The sequence below is a fragment of the Callithrix jacchus genome, chromosome 2 (genome assembly GCF_049354715.1).
Source record: "Callithrix jacchus isolate 240 chromosome 2, calJac240_pri, whole genome shotgun sequence".
In the NCBI taxonomy this organism is placed as follows: domain Eukaryota; kingdom Metazoa; phylum Chordata; class Mammalia; order Primates; family Cebidae; genus Callithrix; species Callithrix jacchus.
The window spans coordinates 157,841,692-157,860,974 of NC_133503.1; the positions used below are offsets into that span (position 1 = coordinate 157,841,692).

Here is a 19,283-nt window from a genome sequence, read left to right on the forward strand (position 1 = left end):
GGTTTGGGGTTTATATGAGTATAGGATTGGGGAGCATGCTGGGCCAAAAGGCAGCATTTGGGCACAAAAACAGGAATGCCTGTTCCCATTTAGGGCCACAGGTTTCCAGGCTTGATATGGGGCCTTTGCCAGGGACCCACCTTCTTCTACCCAGTGCTTCCCTGCCTCCTATCCATATCATTAATAGTTAGAACCTAATAAAAAAGAGAATCCCATGTTTGGAAAATGGCAACCACAAGATTTCCCTAATCTGGGCACTTCATTCAAGACTTGCCTCTCTCTGACTACTCTACATTTAACATATTCCCCGTTTCTATTAAATCTCCCAATTGTTTGTAAATAAACCACTGTGATTTTAGCCCTTCAATGTTCTGCTTATCAGGTTTCTGATCTATAGCTTTTTCTCTCACAAATGACTTCCCTAGTCTTTTTGACAACAGTTACTGGGACTCAGCTCTTAGTGAGGTAAGGACTCTCCAGCTGGTCTTCAGGCTTTCCCTCATTTTCTTACGTAGGCCTCCTCAGGATAGGGTGACCTGACGTTTTCAAAACTTCTTATATTCCTGATTATAATCCTAGAAGTCAAGTGTCTAATTCTTTCTAATTTTATTCCATTTGGAGTCCTGCAATATTCATATGGTTCACCTTCCATTTGAGAATCTGTAGTATGTTTAAAGTTAGCTTTCCTATTCTGGCTCTTTTCACCAGAAGACCCAACATTAGTTCCTTCAGCACTTCCTTGAATTTCTCTTAAAATGCAAGTTCTGGAATGAAAAACGTAACTCTGATTATACTCAAATAATTTAATTAATCTTTCCCTTTATCTGAACACTTTTTGTCTATCTCAAATTTTACTCACTGTCACAGAAGTTAAATTACATCAGAGTTGAAATTTAATTTAAAATTATTAAGTTATTTTCATAGAAACTTCTATTAGGGGGATGTGTCCCTCCCTTAGCTACACAGCTGCCTTGCATAGGTTTTTTTTTTAAGTATTTAGTGAATTTACTCAAATCAAGAATGTTTAAATGTATAGAAGTCAGAAATACTAGAAATCCATATATAATAAAAAGTGAATATAAACTAGACAACTCCATGGACATTTCCAATTAAATATAAATATACTAATACAGATTAACCTTTTTTTATGGAATTTTGCTTTTGTTGCCCAGGCTGGAGTGTAATGGCACAACCTTGGCTCCCTGTTACCACTACCTCCCAGGTTCAAGCAATTCTCCTGTCTCAGCCTCCTTAGTGGCTAGAATTACAGGCATGTACCACCCGGCCCAGCTAATTTTGTATTTTTAGTAGAGACAGGGTTTCTCTATACTGATCAGGCTGGTCTCTAACTCCCGACCTCAGGTGATCCACCCACCTCAGCCTTCCAAAGTGGTGGAATTTTAGGTGTGAGCCTCCACACCCAGGCAACCTTTTCTTTAGATAGGGTTAGATAGGGATAATACATATATGTACATGACATGATGATTCTGGCAAAATGTCATATATTTTCAAGTTTTTCAACAACACTCCACATGAATATAAAACAATGATTTAATTTAATGATTTTTTATTATGCCAGAAACATAATCGGTTTTAAATTTTTAAAACAGACACTGGTATCATAGACATTTCACATACACAGTACCTCAGCATGTATAAAAATATTTAAGATTTTTAATCTTAAATTTATTTTTATCATTTAAAATAAAATATTTTAGTTAATTTTTAATTTTAAATATTTTTAATCTTAAATACTGATTTTTGCCATAATGTTTTAAATTTTCAGTCTTTTAAATGTAAAAGATAGCCACACATATTTGTTTTTTCAGTAAAACATGGTCTTAGAAAAGTTACTGATGATTGCTCTTTAGGGTTCCCAAATAATAAGCCTTCTCTTAGTTTTTCACATAATATAAACTATTTTTATGCAGGGCTGTATTAAGATTCAGTAGTTCTTAAACAATGTTACTAAGTAACTATATAAATCCCAAATGCAGCAAGGCCAACATTTTCCATAGTGCACTTTCATCTCATTAAAGTTGAAGCTGCTACTTTTGGGTATTTTTTCACTTCTATGTGACGTAGATTGTTATCGTTTCATTAGTGGTTTTATTATGTGGCTTTTTAAAAGAAAAAAATTGTTTTAATTTCTTTCACAGTTCACAGCTCTCAGAAGAAATCTTTTTTTTTTTTTTCTTGTAAATTCTATAGTGCAGGGATGTTTTGAATAAGCAAGTGCTCTTTAGTAGATTAAATCTCTCAATGTACTGGTAATAAATAAACATCCACTTCCTTAGCTATATTACCAGTGTATCCCAGAACCAAAGTCAGATGGTTTCCTGTTCCTACAATTCACTTAACTGTTGTTTTTAAATCTGGATGTTTTCATTATTTATAATTTCTGTTTTGAACAATTGTTCTGATCAGCACCTTTTAATGACTGCTTAAAGCCAGTTTAAACCAACTGTTACGTATTTTTCAAATTTGCTATTACGTAGCTACTTTACTAGAGGCAGTGAGCCTACCCAGCCTTCAAGAAAGATGTATTGTTTTTCTCCCTGTAAACCACTGGTGAGCACAGGAAGACAATCTACCTCAATGCCAAGATCTTCTATTCTTACCAAACAAGCTGCAAATTTCACTTGTACTTCTTTCTCCAGAAAGTTAAAGCTACTCTCAGTTTCAAATTTCTGCTGAGCAAAAAAACTTGAGCTATTTGTTTTGTGATCCTGAGAAATTTGAGAAAAAATACCCACTATATTACAATGATGGGCTTTCTGTCTGTGAAAACTCAGAATCACTGGAGTTAAACAAATATATTTGACCAGTCTGGCATAATTTTTCAGATAGGTGACCTGCACAAACCAGTTCATTTTCTTTATTTGCCATGTCACAGCCCCACTTCTAGGGAACTATGTTTTTTGTTTGTTTGTTTGTTTTTCCAATAATGGAGATTTGGAAAGGGATAATGAACTGACTTTCTACAAAAGATTGCCTTACACAATTTTATCTGGACTTTTCACAGCTTGTCCAACTGTTCTATTTATATAAGATTTATATTTATATTTAAGTAAATCTTCCTATATAAGGAAGATTTCGTATCTTCCTTCCTGTTCTTATTAATTAGAAATACTTTTCCTAGGCCCATCAACAAAATGATCCTGAATATTATTTCACAAGTTCTGATTTTTAACATTGTGAGTTTCAGATGCCATAATCTCCTAAATATTGATGTTCTTGGTATCATGGTGTCTTAGCCCAGCCCTGGCACTGACCAACCATGCTCAGTAGCCTAGAGTGCCCCTTGGTTGCAGGCCAGGCCCTACTTAGGGCCATTTCTAACTTGAGTGTTACTTAAATCACATCTCTACAAATTTTGTCTTATTCACTGCAATTCCAGATTGAAAAAACACTAGATTTAAAAAATCTTTTAAATCTAGAATCCTTTATTCAATATATTGAGTATATCTCCAATACCATCCAAAATTTGGAAAATGTGACATATATACCCTACAAAGTTTCTATCAAGATTCACAAATATTTGTTAAGCATTTATTGTGTTTATTTGAATACAATTAAATAAGACCTAGTTTCTGCCTTGAAAGACTGTATGAAACTATAAATTCCATGACAGAAGGATCACACCTGGCCAATTTCCCGCTCTAACATTTACCATCAGCACTGTGCCTGGCTCAATTCAAGTCCACAGTGCCTTGGGAATTAATGAGTGAATGTTGGAGAGGAAGTAGGAATATGAACAACTAATATGATGTATTGTAACACATGCCAATCCAATTTCTACCAAAATTGGGTAAGGGTATAATTACCAGACCCATAGCTTGCTGCTAGAACTTTTCTACTACATTTACTTTACTTTAATTGGACACTTCCAGTAAATTACATTTAATTGAGCTCTCCTACCAAGCACCCTGGTGAATTCAAGAATCACTGTGTCCAAAATACTATGTTCAAAACAGACTCTTGATAACCAAGTATAGACTACCTATCAAAAATAAAAATTTGATATATTAAACATTAGCTGAAGATCTCCTCTTATAGCTTAGCCAGTGAAGATTTTATAGGATTGTTAAAAGAAAAACTTCAGCTGAATTAAATTTAAAGAAGTTTAATCGAACAATGAACAATTAGTGAATCAGGCAGTCCCCAGAATCACAGCAGATTCAGAGAGACTCCAGGGGTACATCATGGTCAGAACAAATTTATTTAAACCAAAAAAGTAAAGTGACCTACAGAAATTGAAAGTGAGGTACAGAAACAGTTGGATTGGTTAGAGGTTGATGTTTGCCTTATTTGAACACAGTTTGAACACATGGCAATGTAAGAATGGTTGAAGTATGACTGCTGGAATTGGCCAAGATTCAGCTATTGTTCCAGGCACAGACTCCTAATTTGGTTTCTAATCTTGTCTTTCTATTAAGTTAGGTTGTAGTTCATCCACAAAGATTCAAATATAGCATTATTGAGTCCTTCTCAGGCCGTATTTAGTTCATTTTAACAATTCTTCCCTTTTGGTCATTTTCTCAGACCAAAAGGTCTGAGAGATTGACCAAAACTGTAGTCATGGATGTCACTATCACCATTGAAAATGTACTTATGTGGTCTTGATACCTACTGAAAAGCAGTAGAACAGTGAGTTTTGCAAAGCCAGGAACAAGGACCTGAGTAGAGGGTATCTCTTTATGCTAGAATATCCTGTTACAGGAGCAAAACAAAACCTAGTCTGTTCTAGGATCTACGTGTTTCCTTAAAGTCTTAGTTTGATTATGTCACACTCAGCATGAGTGGATCCATTTTGGTTTGGTTTGGTCTGTTATGGCCTAGTGCATGAGCTCAGTCCAAAACAATGGCCTCCCATGATTTTGTTTAAAAAATTCCCCCTGTTTGGCCAGGTTCTCACTTAGGTGATAGTGTAACCAAAACTTAGGGCCTTAGTGCCACTCTCAGTTACCTTTATTTGGGGTTTTCAGTCTTAGCATGACATTCATAGTGTACAGTGTCCTCAAGGTTGCACATTTCTTTCAACTCTTGTCATTCCAGTTGAAGAGATACCATTTGACACTCTAGTGATGGCTGCATGCAAACATTTAAAACCTTTGAGAAAATGCAGAACACCAGGAGAATATTATGACTATTGGAAGGATAATACCAAGAGTTTAGAGTATCCTCCTTTCCTGGAGTCCCCATAAACCAAACCAACTAAAATTAAATAGATCAAAGAATGAGTTAGAGTCTATTTGCTTAACTGTTTTGCACACAGAGATAGCAACCAGAAGTCTGACTGGTAAGAACTTCTTACCCTTTTTGCTGGGATGCCAGGCTTCTGGGTTCTCTTTATCTGAGTAACCCTAGGGACCTAGCTTGCCACACCATTACCCTGGGGACCAAGCCACAACACAAAGCAAAATCATACAGGCAAAATCCTCTCAATTTTGCAAGTTGCCATCCAACCAGTTGAATGGGAGATCTGAATTCTAATATTTTCCATTCCAGCCAGAGCAAAATATGTGTGTTATAAATAAAAATACTGGAATATTTTTAGAACCTTCTACATATCAATTAGCATCCCTAGATGAGACTAATTTGAGAGTCCTATTTTTTTTAAGTACACTTTAAAGCACTGTTGTTCATTTGGAATGTTCCACTCTAAGTCATCTTTAGTAACATTTTGCCATTTCTGTAAGACTTTGCTGCCTCCAGGGCCTAATGTATAAGCTGAAAGAAACTCAGCTTTCCAGAAATTAAGAATCCCATTTTGACTTAAAACATTGGCTTTACTTTCAGGTTCTTGTTTAACTTAGTCAATAATTTTTTCCTGTACTTAAGCCCACAGGAAAAATGCAAGAAAGAGGTAGAACACAAACATCCTTGTGAATTTTCAAATTTTACAACCTCTGCAATATTACAACTTACTACCAGTTTATTTCTGACCCAGTGAGACGTAAGAAACCTCTAACTGGATCCAAACCAGTTAATTAGGATCAAATTTAATCCTGGACCCAGTCCATTTTCTATTGCGACTTCCAAACCCAGTTTGGAACAGAAATTTGCTCAAAGAAACTTGGAGAGCTCAAAACACAAATCCGTGGAGCTCTGAAATCTGAGAAAAAAGTTACCATAATCCCCACCTACTCTGAGAGATCAAATGACACAAGTGGATCCAGCAGGTACCTAGCTTGTTCACTCAGCACTCCTGCGGGTCGCTAGAAGTTCTACTTCAGATCCCACTTCTGACACCATCTGTTAAAAGGAAAACTTCAGCTAAATTAAATGTAAAGGAGTTTAACTGAGCAATGAACAATTTGAAAATCAGGCAGCCCCAGAATCACTGCAGATCAGAGAGACTCCAGGGGTGCCTCATGGTCAAAACAAATTTATAGACAAAAAGAGTAAAGTGACACATAGAAATTGGAAGTGAAGTACAGAAACAGCTGAATTGGTTACAGGATGGCATTTGCCTTATGTGAACACAGTTTGAACACGCAGCAGTGTATGAGTGGTTGAAGTGTGGCTGCTGGGATTGGCCAAGACTCAGCTATTGTTACTGGCACACACTCCTAAGTTGGGTTTTCAATCTTGTCTACCTATTAATTTAGACTCTAGTTCATCCACAAGGACTCAGATATAGAAGTATGGAGTCCTTCTCAGGCCATATTTAGTTCACTTTAACAGAACCAAATTAGGGAAGAGATAATTTGTTTACTTATAACACTGAACTTAAGAATGAAGACAGAGACACCCCAATTACTCTAATGTGATTATTACACATTGTATGTCTGTATCAGAAAATCATGTGTACTCAATGATTATATATACCTAATATGTGCCTATAATAATTAAAAATGTTTTTAAAAAAGTGAATACAGAGCCATGTTGAGTAGAAAGACAAAGTAAGATATTAGATTCAGGAAGAGATCAGAACTTGATTTAAATATCTGATATCCCTATGAGAGCTCTTCTTGCTTAAAAGTATATCAAAGCATGCTAGAAAAAGTATGTTCTGCCCTATGGAAACTGTGCTGGCTTCCAAATAATCATGCACTTGATTTACATATACTTGGAATTTAAGAATCTTATTAGGGATTATTTGCAAATCATTCTTCATGAGTATACCCAATTAATATACCTCACTTTTTCTAAAACAGGCCAATGTTTACTATCTATACTTTTTGGTTAGTCTATTCTACAGGATATATTTTAGAGATTATCTTCAGTATTTTTTAATCTGTAATACATGTGTTTTCATACCCAGAGTAATATTTAAGTGAGGTATTTTATGAAAATCATAAATTTAATAATTATTTTAGGAGAAAATAACTATGATTCAGATTTCTGAAATTACATGTGGTTTGTATTACACTCTGCCTAATTTGTAAAATGAGCCTTTGAAGGTATATTTTGTTTTAAAAGTTACCCTATTGGGTCAAACAACCTTATAATATAAAAAACTTATTTAGCATATAACCATATAAAATTTTAAGATAGTCTCAGTAATAGACTTATTTCTTTATTACAGTGCCTTTTTGATCTGTTTTTTGGTGGTTGATCTCTTTCTTCAAGATTTTATGATTTGGAAATCTTACAAATGATTCAATGTTAAACAAGAACACCAATGAAAATAACAAATAATGAACATAATAAAGTTCCTGTGATTGAATCAGCATGGGATTTAAGACAGGAAATTCCCATCCATCCAAAGATGTCAAGTTCACATTCTTTCCCTAGTTCTAAAACATATCTAACAATCCTCCTGGAGAAGACTGACATTAAATACAAAGCACTGGCCAAGGAAAAGATGCTTCAATATTTACTGTCTGTGGGTTTGTTAACTATTCCTCGTGTCTTGTTGAACATGAAATTTCATAGGTAGCTCAGGTCAAAGTGACCTCTGCACAGATCAGTGCTAGAACACCCTGAAAGCATTTTGGTAGTATTCTCCCAAACAACTTGATGATTCAATGGCAGCCATTTTATTGTGTTGACCCCTCAACACACAGAGAATAGACTCATTCAGATGTCAAGGGCATGCTGGCAAAGGCCAGCTTAGTGGTTAGTGGTTGCACTTTGAACCTCTTTAAACAGATTTATCCTCCACCAGATGTGAATGCTTAAGTGTTTTTGAATGCATATTATAAAAACAACTATTGTAACAAAATTTTAATCTTGCAGAATTTGTTTTTGTTTCAGAGTTGGTCTAACTAGCCAATATTTTTCATTAAATGTAAAATGTGATAATGTTTGAATTAGCATTTCTCATTTTCAAGATGACTATACAGTGATATAGGATAAAATTGAGTACTCGTCATATCAGACAAGAGCAGTTCAACTCCCTTCAGAGCTTAGTTTCACAAAAGAAACATTTATTATTGGTTTCCATTTAGTTATTTAGATAATTTCCTAGGAAAAGGTTGTGATATTTTATTTTTGTGAGTCAATGACTAAGTAAAAAGAGATTCTCAGACAATGAATTATGAAGAAAGGTTCATAAATTAAAATTAGTTAGGTGCATTTAAAAGTGAGATAATTTTACATATTTAGAGTAGTTTAGGTGCATTCTTGCCAGTAGGAAGAAAAACTGATAGAGAATTCTCAAGATGTCTTACTGACATTGACATCTTATGTAATGTTTCCCCAACTATTTTACTTATTATTAAAGTCAATAATGTAACTTACTCTAAAATTAGAAAGAGGGTCACTTTTCCAAGCTGGTCTAAGTATTATGCCAATGAATAATAATGTCTGAATAATGTATTTTCTTTTAAGATTTAGGGTTTTTTTCAGTGATCACTTTCCTTTAGTTTAGTAGACTTGTTCTTTCTTATTTTACTTTCTTGGCCATCATCAAAGTAAATTTGATTCTGTTATTTATTCCTATAGGTTTATTCATTTTTCTATGTATGTCTCATCTGCAAATTGCACGTAAAGCAAAAGTATTTTATTTATAACATTTGCTAGTAAGATTTTTGATGGAAAAAAGTTTAAACGCCCCATTTATTTCTCAAAAAAACAATTCTTCGCTATTTGGAAAATATTTAATATCATTTTCAACTTCAATTCTATGTTACATAAGGGCCAAAGCATCACCAATATTTTCCTCCTACTTTGCCACTTTCAAGTGCTCTTTTAATGTTTTCATCAAATTGCTAAGCACTAGAAAGTAAAGCTATGGGATATCTCCCTATATTAGATGAAAATCTCTTGAACTGTTAATGTCCTACCTAGCTTATATTAAAGCTTTATGATAATATGGTAGAACAAAAGGTACAGGCAGTGGCTCAGGCCTGTAATCCCAGCCCTCTGGGAGGCTGAGGTGAAAAGATGGCTTGACACCAGGAGTTTAAGGACTGCTAGAAAAAGAAGACTAGATACGGTCTCTACAAAAAATTTGAAAAATTAGCCAGGCATGATGGCACACTCCAGTAATACTAGATACTTGAGTGAAGGTGGGAGGATCTCTGGAGTACAGGACTTAAAGGTTACAGTGATCTATGATGAGGCCACTGCACTTGAACAAGGGTGACAGAGTGAAACCCTGCCTCTTAAAAGAAGAAAAAGAAGAAAGAGGGAGTGGTGCTTTTGAGGGACTGTGTTAAGGAAAACCAAGTCCACAAAGGGCATAGTTTCAAAAGCAGGAATTTCCCAGCACCATGCCTCCATCCATGTCCCCATTCGGGAACATAAAGTTTTTTGTCTGACTTTCCTGAGTGTGGGCTACGTAGAAATTTCGGGTGAGCCTCTTTGTTCAAAAAGCCCATGGAAAGCTCTGGGAGGAAGGGCCTCTGTTGCAGACCTAGCAGCCAATCCAACATGGAAGTCAAAGATCAGTCACTCCAGCAGAAGTTTAAAGTAACTCCTCTCATTGAACAAGAACATGAATGGGGTGCGAATAACTCTGGGATTAAAATTCCCCTGCCCCTTACCTGTGTGGATTCCTCTCTTGGATCCCCTCCCATGGCAGCATGGGATCTTTCTCTCTCTCTCTCTCTGCCTAATAAATTGCTCTTTGCTGAACTCTTTGGGTCCATGATATTTATTTGAATGGTAAGCCCACCGTGCCCCCAGGACCCCTTTCCCATTCCTGAGATAAGAGTGGTCAAGAACCTGGGCACTTCAGGGAAAACATCGGATTGGGGAAACTGAAAGCATCTTTGGGACACCCCTGCTCCCTCCCTGCGGTTAGGAGTGAAAGAGTTCATTTAAGGGTAAAGCATATCAATAGGCCAAAAGATGTGTGCTGAGGCCAGAGAGCCCACTGAATATCCAGCTGGCCTGGGTTCCAATTCCATTTCTGCTTCCCGTTTAGCTGTGTTACTTTGGGTAAAATATTTAAACTCTGGGCCTAAATTTCCTCATTGCCCAAAAGCAGATGATGACAATGACACTTCTCTCCAAGGGGTTGTGGTGAAGATTAAACACATTAATATGATAATTATATTTTTGACTATAATTGGCACTTAGTAAGTGCTATGTACATCTTTGCTATTATTATTTTAAAATATTATTTAGAATTAATAAGTCAAAATTTATTGGTTATCTCTGAAAGTCATTCAAATGTAAATATTATTTAGGGCCTTTAAAAAAAATTCTCCTCAAATGAAAACTTGTTTAAAGCCCATCTAGTTAGTTATTAAATAATAAGGTGATTAGATCTAGGTGTTTTCTAGGAAGAAAGAAAATTTTTTAAAAATACTGGGAGGATTATGTGGAGTAAAATTTACAATGATTGAGCTACTTTATGACAATAAATCAAGAGTCAGAAAACTATAAAGGACCAAATAGTAAATATTTTAGGCTTTGCAGACAGAAGGTCTCTGTCCCATTGACACAGTTCTGCCTTTGTGGTGAGGAAGCAGCCAATGGCAATATGTAAATGAATGAGTATGGCTATGTTTCCATTAAACTTTACTTACCAAAACAGAAGCCTACGTTTGTCCTTGGGAGCTGTTGTTTTCTAACCCCTGCAGTAGATATGCAGGAGTGCCATAAACAGGGGTTGAGCCTTTTGTTATCACTGCCCTTTATCATGTGTTTTGAATACCAATAGGAATTCTTAGGGCTTGGAATATGAGAAAATCAAGCAAGTAATCACAAGAGACAGAGAACTCTAAGAAGGAAATCACAAGAGACAGGGAACTCTAAGAAGAAAATCAAACAGATACAAATATGTCTAAGAATGTGTCAGATGCTTAAAAAAAATCAGGCATACAAATATTGTCCTCTATAACCTGCTAAAGTTTAACAGTGATAGTAATGGTAATTTAGGATAAATTCTCTTAGAAGACTGTGAAAGAACTTGACACAACTTCACAAAACATCAAATAAGTTGATTTTATAACTATATACACAATTTAAGAAACTTTTAAATATTCTATCATAATTATATACATATTATACAACCAATTTGTTTTTATGTATGTAAGTTCCAAGTATAATTTGAAAAAGCATAAACTTACTCTTGTATTCATTTTATTATCCCATGTTATTGCTTTAATTTTATCACTAATTAATTTTTGCATATAATATATTCAATTTCTTAGATGCCTATTTGACAACCATTAGGCTAATTTTATAAAAAGTAAAAAATTGCCAATGAATATATATTGCATATCCTTAATCTATATTCATTTAGGTAACACTCTTACTTCATATAATTTGTCTGGCTCCAACTCTCTCTTAGCAGTCTGAAATTAGCCACTTGATTGAATGTAACAGGTACTCCATGTAGCATCAAGGATTTTAGAAAATCTCAAAAAAAAAAAAAACTGTCTACATTAGACATTATGAGTAAAATGTTTTGAGAATCTATAACATTTCTCTGCATGAATACAACTCAAATGACTTTAATCTGGCCTACTTTTTTTTTTTTTTTTTGAGACGGAGTTTCGCTCTTGTTACCCAGGCCGGAGTGCAATGGTGAGATCTCGGCTCACCGCAACCTCCGCCTCCTGGGTTCAGGCAATTCTCCTGCCTCAGGCTCCGGAGTAGCTGGGATTACAGGCACGCGCCACCATGCCCAGCTAATTTTTTGTATTTTTAGTAGAGACGGGGTTTCACCATGTTGACCAGGATGGTCTCGATCTCTTGACCTTGTGATCCACCAGCCTCGGCCTCCCAAAGTGCTGGGATTACAGGCTTGAGCCACCGCGCCTGGCCTCTGGCCTACTTTTTAACTACTGAATGCAGCAGGAGCATTCACCACAGTGGAGCTACCCTCATACTAATGGAAAAATGTTCACAGAACATCAGCTAAAAAAGGGCCAGGAGGACATTTTCTTTGAGAAAGAGAAAAACACATAATGGCCAATTTTGTTCCTTAAACTGCATGTTATCTGTGGTATTATTACTACCGTTAAGCATTTCCTGAATGCCAACAACATCGATACTCAGAGCACCTCATCAATACGGATGGAATATTTTGTCATAGAAAATAACTCCTGCTTAATGCAGGGGTATATTGTGTTTTCCTCGGAAAAAAAGTAAAAGACGATGTAAGAAGCTCTGTCATAGCATACTTGGGTACTTGTTGCTAATGAATGTCTTATAAGATAAAATTGACAAAAAGTGTAATACTGTAACCAGGTCATGGGATGTGTTAGGGTTTAGCTTCCTCCATGATTTGATGTGCCCGAGGTTCTTGGTCTCTCTTTGCCCCAAGAATGGGGGAGAGCCCTGGGGGCATGGTGACCTTACTGTTTTGGTAAATATCAGACCCAAAGAGTTTAGCAGAAAGAAATTTATTAGGCAGAGAGAGAGAGAGAGAGAGAGAGAGAGAGAGAGAGAGAGAGAGAGAGAGAGAGAGAGAGAGAGAGAGAGAGAGAGGTTCCACACTGCCGTGGAAGGGGAATCTGAAGGAGGTATCAGCAGAGGTAGAGAGGGAAAGACAGCTCCCATATTGTTGTGGGAGGGGATTCCAGAGAGGAAAATCCACACAGCTAAGGGGCAGTGGGGTTTTAACTCCTCATTCATTTTCCTGTCCAATGAGAGGAGTTTTTTCAAACTTTCTCCGGAGTCATTAATCTTCTCGACTCTGATCCCGGATTGGATGCTTGGGCCCACCACAGAGCCCCTCCTCCCAAGCTTTTGGCTGGCTTTTTGAACAAAGGAAGCTCACCTGGAATTTCTACCTAGCCCGCCCATGGGAAAGTTAGACAAAGAACACTAGGTTCCCGGATGGGGAGGTGGATGGATGCATGACACTGGGAGATTCTTTCCTTTGAAACCACCGTTCCCTTGTGGACCCAGGAAGACAGAATTTTCTTTAACACTGTCCCTCAGTCTCCACTCTAAACAGGAAAGTCCAACTGCTGTTGGGACATGGGTGTTGATCACTTTTTAACTACTTCCTGCTGAATTGGGGCACAGAAGGGGCCCTGCAGTTGAGGTTTCCTCCAGAGGGGAGTCTTCTAGGGGTGCAGATTGGTCTAGAGGTCCGTGATAGAACTCATGAATCAAGGACATCCAGGGTTCCATTTGCAGAATTGTCTGTGGTCTTTGGCTTTTAATTCTAGAAGAAACAAATTTGACAAGAAGGGTAAAGACGAGAGGCCCAAAGGCCAGATTGGTTATAAACAGCCTAGGAGAGGGTAGACCCAGGACAGCCAGTTGTTAAACAAGCTACATGGTACTGTTTTTTGGGAGCTTTTAGGCGTGTGTTCGATTGATCCCTGAGTTCTTAAACTTTTGTTTTAAGACAATACCCAATTGGTTTTACAGAGTAGCAGCATCCTGTTCCTAAAATAAGACAGGTTCCTTCTCTCTCTGCTGTTAGCAGATCTATGGCAGCTAAAGAGTTAAATTGCTTCTGCAGAGTGAGCTGCCTCTACAGAGAGAATTAGCAATCTTTTCATGTTACTGTTTAACTCCTGAGATAGCTTATAGTAACTGAGTAGAGGTGGTAAGTACTTTAATGCCAGTACCAAGTTCTATTACTTTGCACCCCCACCACCACCTATGAAAGGAATAACAGGAGTTCGAGAGTCCTGTTGCAAATAACAAAGTTAAGAGTGATAGTCCTGTTCACGCCATGATGTAAATTAGACTTATGAGGAGTTACTTTCCTGGGGATCTTGTTGGAAGAGCAAACGTAGCTCCGCTAATGGTTTGCAGGTGCAAGAAAGGTCGTCTCCTGGAACTTCAGGCTGTGGAGAGGAGGGCCTATGGTTTTCTTCAGGGGGTGTCCAAGACTTCAGCCAAGTGTAATGAATCCAGGAGTCAACTCCCACCACCTTAACTGCTGTCAGAGTAGACAGAATAACTGAAAATGGTCCTTCCCAAGATGGGCCTAGAGAGGGAGGGCAGAACAACTCTTTCCCTTTTTCCCTGGGGTGTGCTTCAGGTAAGGTCCTAAGATCCTATTGGTACTTAGCCAAGGGGGTTACATCTTTTATTAGATTTGCTGTTTGCTTGTCTAATACAAGATCATTAGTAAGAAAGGACATCCATAAAGCATTTCACAGGGGCTGAGTCCGATTTTGGGAGGAGAGTTTTGAGCCCTTAAGACTGTTATTGATAATAGAGAAGGCCACGAGTCATGGGTTTCCTGCGCCAGTTTCTTTAGGTTTCTCGTAAGAATTTTATTCATTTTTTCCACTTTCCCTGAGGACTGAGGTCTCCAAGCACACTGGGGATGACACTGTATTCCTAACACCCTGGAATTCCTTGGGTCACTGCAGCTTTGAAAGCAGGGCCATTATCAATTTGAAGACAGCGAGGGAGTCTGAATCTAGGGATTATTTTTTTAGTCAAGACTTTTATTATTACCTCTTGGGCTTTTTCTGTTCTACAGGGAAAGCCTTAACCCAGTTTGTGTAGGTATCCACACTTACTAACAGACATTGATATTCCCGAGACTTAGGCATATGGGTGAAGTCCATTTGCCAGTCCTCACCTGGGTACTGACTGCTTCACTGTTCCCCAGGAGGAGCTTTGCAATGTGCCAGAGAATTATTTTTCTGGCATATTTTGCATCCTTTGACTATTTGTTGGACAGCCTTGAAGAGATCTTTTTCTGTATATATAGATTTGGCCATCTGACGTGTATTTTCTATGCCACTATGGAAGGTTTGATGCAGGGTTTTAAGTACTTTCCACTGGCTGGCAGCAGGTAGGGGTACTTTTCCCTCCTCAGTAGCTGGCCATCCTGAAGGAAGAAGCTCATTTCCCTGGGAGACTGCCCACTCTACCTCTTCTGATGAGTACTGAGGTTAATTCCATGGAGAGGGTTTTATCATATTAAATGTCCTCCAATGTCCTCCTATAAATTCTTGTCTAGCTGCCCTTTTTGGTTTTAGGTTAGCTGGGTGATTGCCTCTGCTTCCTTCTTATCTCCTTCCCGGTGACCTGGGTAGTGTAAGACTGCTACCTCTTTGGGTTCTTGGACAGCTTGTCTTAAGTCTAAAATTTCCTTATGACACCAAATAGGAGTTTCTGCCAAGGTTAACAACTCTCTTTCCTTCCATATGGAAGCATGAGCAAGCAGAGGCAGAACCAGGTAAGTATATTTGGAATCTGTGTAAATGTTTATTCTCTTTCCTTTTTCTAATTTTAGAGCTAGAGTAAGGGCTACTAGTTCTGCCAGCTGGGCACCAGTTACAGGAGGAAGAGAATTACTTTCAAGCACTGTTTGATCGCTGACTACTGCATAGCCTTTTGAACTCCATTTTCCATAAATGAGCTTCTGTCAGTGTATAGGTTAAGGTCAGGATTGGCTAGAGGATTTTCTTTCTTTTTTTTTTTGAAATGGAGTTCCGCTCTTGGTACCCAGGCTGGAGTGCAATGGTGCAACCTCGGCTCACCGCAACCTCCACCTCCTGGGTTCAGGCAATTCTCCTGCTTCAGCCTCCTGAGTAGCTGGGATTACAGGCACACGTGACCGTGCCCAGCTAATTTTTTTGCATTTTTAGTAGAGACGGGGTTTCACCATGTTGACCAGGATGGTCTCGATCTCTTGAGCTCGTGATTCACCCACCTCAGCCTCCCAAAGTCCTGGGATTACAGACTTGAGCCACTGCGCCCAGCCGGCTAGAGGATTTTCTAAGAGATCCTTTCACTTCATGTAGTTCTGGGCTACACCCTGCTGACAGTCATGTTCTGTCTGCCCCTTCCTCAGGAAGAGAAGTAGCTGGATTGAGGGCTGCACATGTGCGCAGCTGAAGTACAGCCCTTTGAGCATTGAGGCCTGATATTTGAGTAAGGGTTGTTGGACAGCCATAAGTCTCCTTTAGAGGCCAGAATTCCAGCTACATCATATGAGGTCCATACAGTTAGAACTTTCCCTTGACCTATTTTAACAGCTTCTGAGACCAGTATAGCCCCTGCAGCTACAACACACACTGCATCGATTTCCTTACTTAGGTATGCCACCGGTTGTGGAGTGGTCCCCTGAGTCTGGGTGAGAACCCCCAGTGCCACTCCTGACTTTTCTGTAATGTATAGGGAGAAGTCATTTCCCTATAGAAATGATTTCTATAGAAGTCACTGTATAAAGGCTTAAAGCTGGAACCTGCAGAAGTGCCTACTTTAGGGTATGAAAGACTGCCTCAGCTACAGGGTCCCATTGTATACAGGTGGGTGTTAGTCTTTCGGGTTTCCTTAATTAAAGTGTATAGGGGTTTGACTATTTTACCATATCTGGGAATCCACAATCAGCAGAAACCCAGTTATTCCTAAGAATCCCTGCAACTTTTTAAGGTCTTTGGCCAGGGAAGGCCAGTATGGGTTGGAGACATTCTCCGTCAAGGGCCTGAGTGCCCTTAGACAAGACAAGCCCTAGGTATTTTACCTCTTGCCTACAAAGTTGGGCTTTTGGTTTGGAAACCTCATATCCAGAGGTGGCAAGAAAATTTGGGAGGTACTGGGTGGCCTGCTGACACTGGGTTTCTGAGTTAGCAGTTAAAAGTAAGTTATTCATATATTGAAGAACCGGGGTACCTGGATGTGAAAAATGACTAAGGTCCTGAGCTAGAGCCTGGCTAAACAAGTGGGGGCTATATCAAAAACACTGGGGTAACACTGTCCAGGTGAGCTGAGAATTCTGGTCTAAAGGGTCTTTAAAGGCGAACTGAAACTGGGAGTCAGGATGTCATGGAACACAGGAAAAGGCATCCTTAAGTCCAGGACTGTAAACCATTGTGCCTCTCCTGGTATTTGAGAAGCAAGGTGTAAGGGTTGGGTACAGCTGGGTATAAAGGGATCACAGCTTCATTAATAAGCCTGAGATTTTGCACCAGCCTCCCATTAGGTTTTTGTACACCTAAAATTGGAGTATTACAAGGGCTGTTACAGGACTTTACTAGACCTTGAGCTTGTAAATTCATTACAATATCCCGTAGCCCTTTTCTGGCTTTCGATCCTAGGGGGTAGTGTCTTTGGTAAGGAAAAGAGGTGGGACCCTTTAGCCTTATTCTAGTTGGGCATGAATCCTTTGCCCGTCCAAATTGTCCATCCATTGCCCAAATCTCAGGATTAGTCCCTTCTTGAAATGATGGGCAACAGAGAGGGATTTCCTCCCTGATGATGTTTATATAGATAATGGCTCCTGCTTTGGCTAATAGGTCCTGCCTTAGTAAGGAAGTAGGACTTTCTGGCATGATGAGGAAGGCATGGGAGAAGAGCATATCTCCCCAGTTACAGTTTAGGGGCTGAGAAAAATACTGGGAAACTGTTTGTCTTAGGACTCCTCGGACAGTTACAGACTTGGAGGACAACTGTCCAGGACAGGAGAGTAAAATGAAAAAGGTCGCGCGATGTCCAGGAGTGGATTGACCTCCTGGCTCTCTATGGCTAGCTTTACTTGGGGCTTGGCGAGGGTGATGCCTTGTGCTGGCACTTGCCCTGGGCACCCTCAGTCCTGCTGTTGGGTCATCTGGTTAGCCAGCTCAGGCCCTGGGAACCTTCAACTCCTGGGACAGTGTGTTTTCCTTAGCACAGCAGGCAAGGACGAGGAGGTGTTCCATTCCTCTGGGGACAATCTCTCATAAAGTGTCCTGTTAGCCCGCAGTGGTAGCAAGCTCAGCCAGACTGGAGGCTAACTCAAGCCTTTCCCTCCTCTGAGCCCCGTGGGTCTGCTTGCCTGAAGGCCATGAGTAGAGCTGCGGCTTTTCTCTGGTTTCTTCTGTTCCTTTCAGCCTGTTCCTCCTGGTCTCTATTATAGATCACTGAGGTCGCTAAGGTTAGTAATGATTCTAGGTTCTGTTTTGGCCCCAGGACCAGCTTCTGGAGCTTCCTCCTAATGACTGCTGCTGTTTGTTTAATAAATTAGTCTTTTAATATTAACTGACCGTAGATTGAGCTTGGTGACAGGGGAATATACTTTCTTAAGACCTCCTGTAACCACTCAATGAAGCCTGTTGGGTTTTCTTCCTTTCCCTGAGGTACAGTGGATAACATTGCATAGTTGATGGGCTTCTTCCTTGTCCGCCTTTAATCCCTCAAGCATGCAGGTTAATAGGTACCTATGACTCCAGTCCCCCATTCTGAGTCAGGATCCCAGCGAGGGTCCATGCTAGGGATTGCTTGCTTGTCTACCCATAGGAAATCTATCCTTCTTTTCTGGTGTCATTTGGTCACGTACTTGACTAACGTACCAGGTGTCCCCAAACTCTTGAGCTGCTGCTAGAGCAGCCTCTCTCTCTCATTGCTGGTTAGGGTCTGACTAAGCAATAACACGGTATCTTTCCAATCTAATTGAAAGGACTGACCCAGGCCCTGCAGAACATCTATGTACTGTCCGGGTCATCTGAAAATTTTCCTAAGTCTGCCTTGATTTGCTTTAAGTCAGAAAGTGAAAAGGGAGTGTGTACCTTGGTTGGGCCAAATTCTCCTCCCACTGCCTGTAGAGGGTAGAATTGGGGCACCCCAGTAGCTTGAAGTGCCTTGACTGCTTTGGCCTTCCCTGATTCCTCCTGAGTGGCAGGGGCTTAGGAGATCTGGTCAGCATCAGTGGGGAGAGGAGCCACAGGAGTCCTAAATGTGGGGGTAGTCTTGAAGAGAGGCCAGTAGGGTATAAGGTACAGACCTTACATAGCTGAGGATTATTCCTTGGAGAAAAGAAAACTTGCACATAGGGGACCTCAATCCATTTACCTTCACTCCTATGGAACAGGTCTAATTGTACAATGATGTTGTAATTTACACTTCCCTTAGGAGGCCAGGTTTCTCCACTCAGCAGAGGGTGCCACGGCCATGCTATTTGACAGAGAAAAATGAGCCACTTCTTCAAAGATCATGTGTCAAATTGGTTCCAGTTATCCAGGATAAACTCTAAG

The 19,283-nt window shown here is 39.3% G+C and overlaps 1 pseudogene; it reads right to left on the bottom strand.

Moving 5' to 3' along the window:
* Positions 1 to 2,259: 2,259 nt before the first annotated feature.
* LOC100384930 (KATNB1-like protein 1 pseudogene) overlaps positions 2,260 to 19,283 on the bottom strand; it is a 41,735-nt pseudogene continuing 24,711 nt past the window's right edge.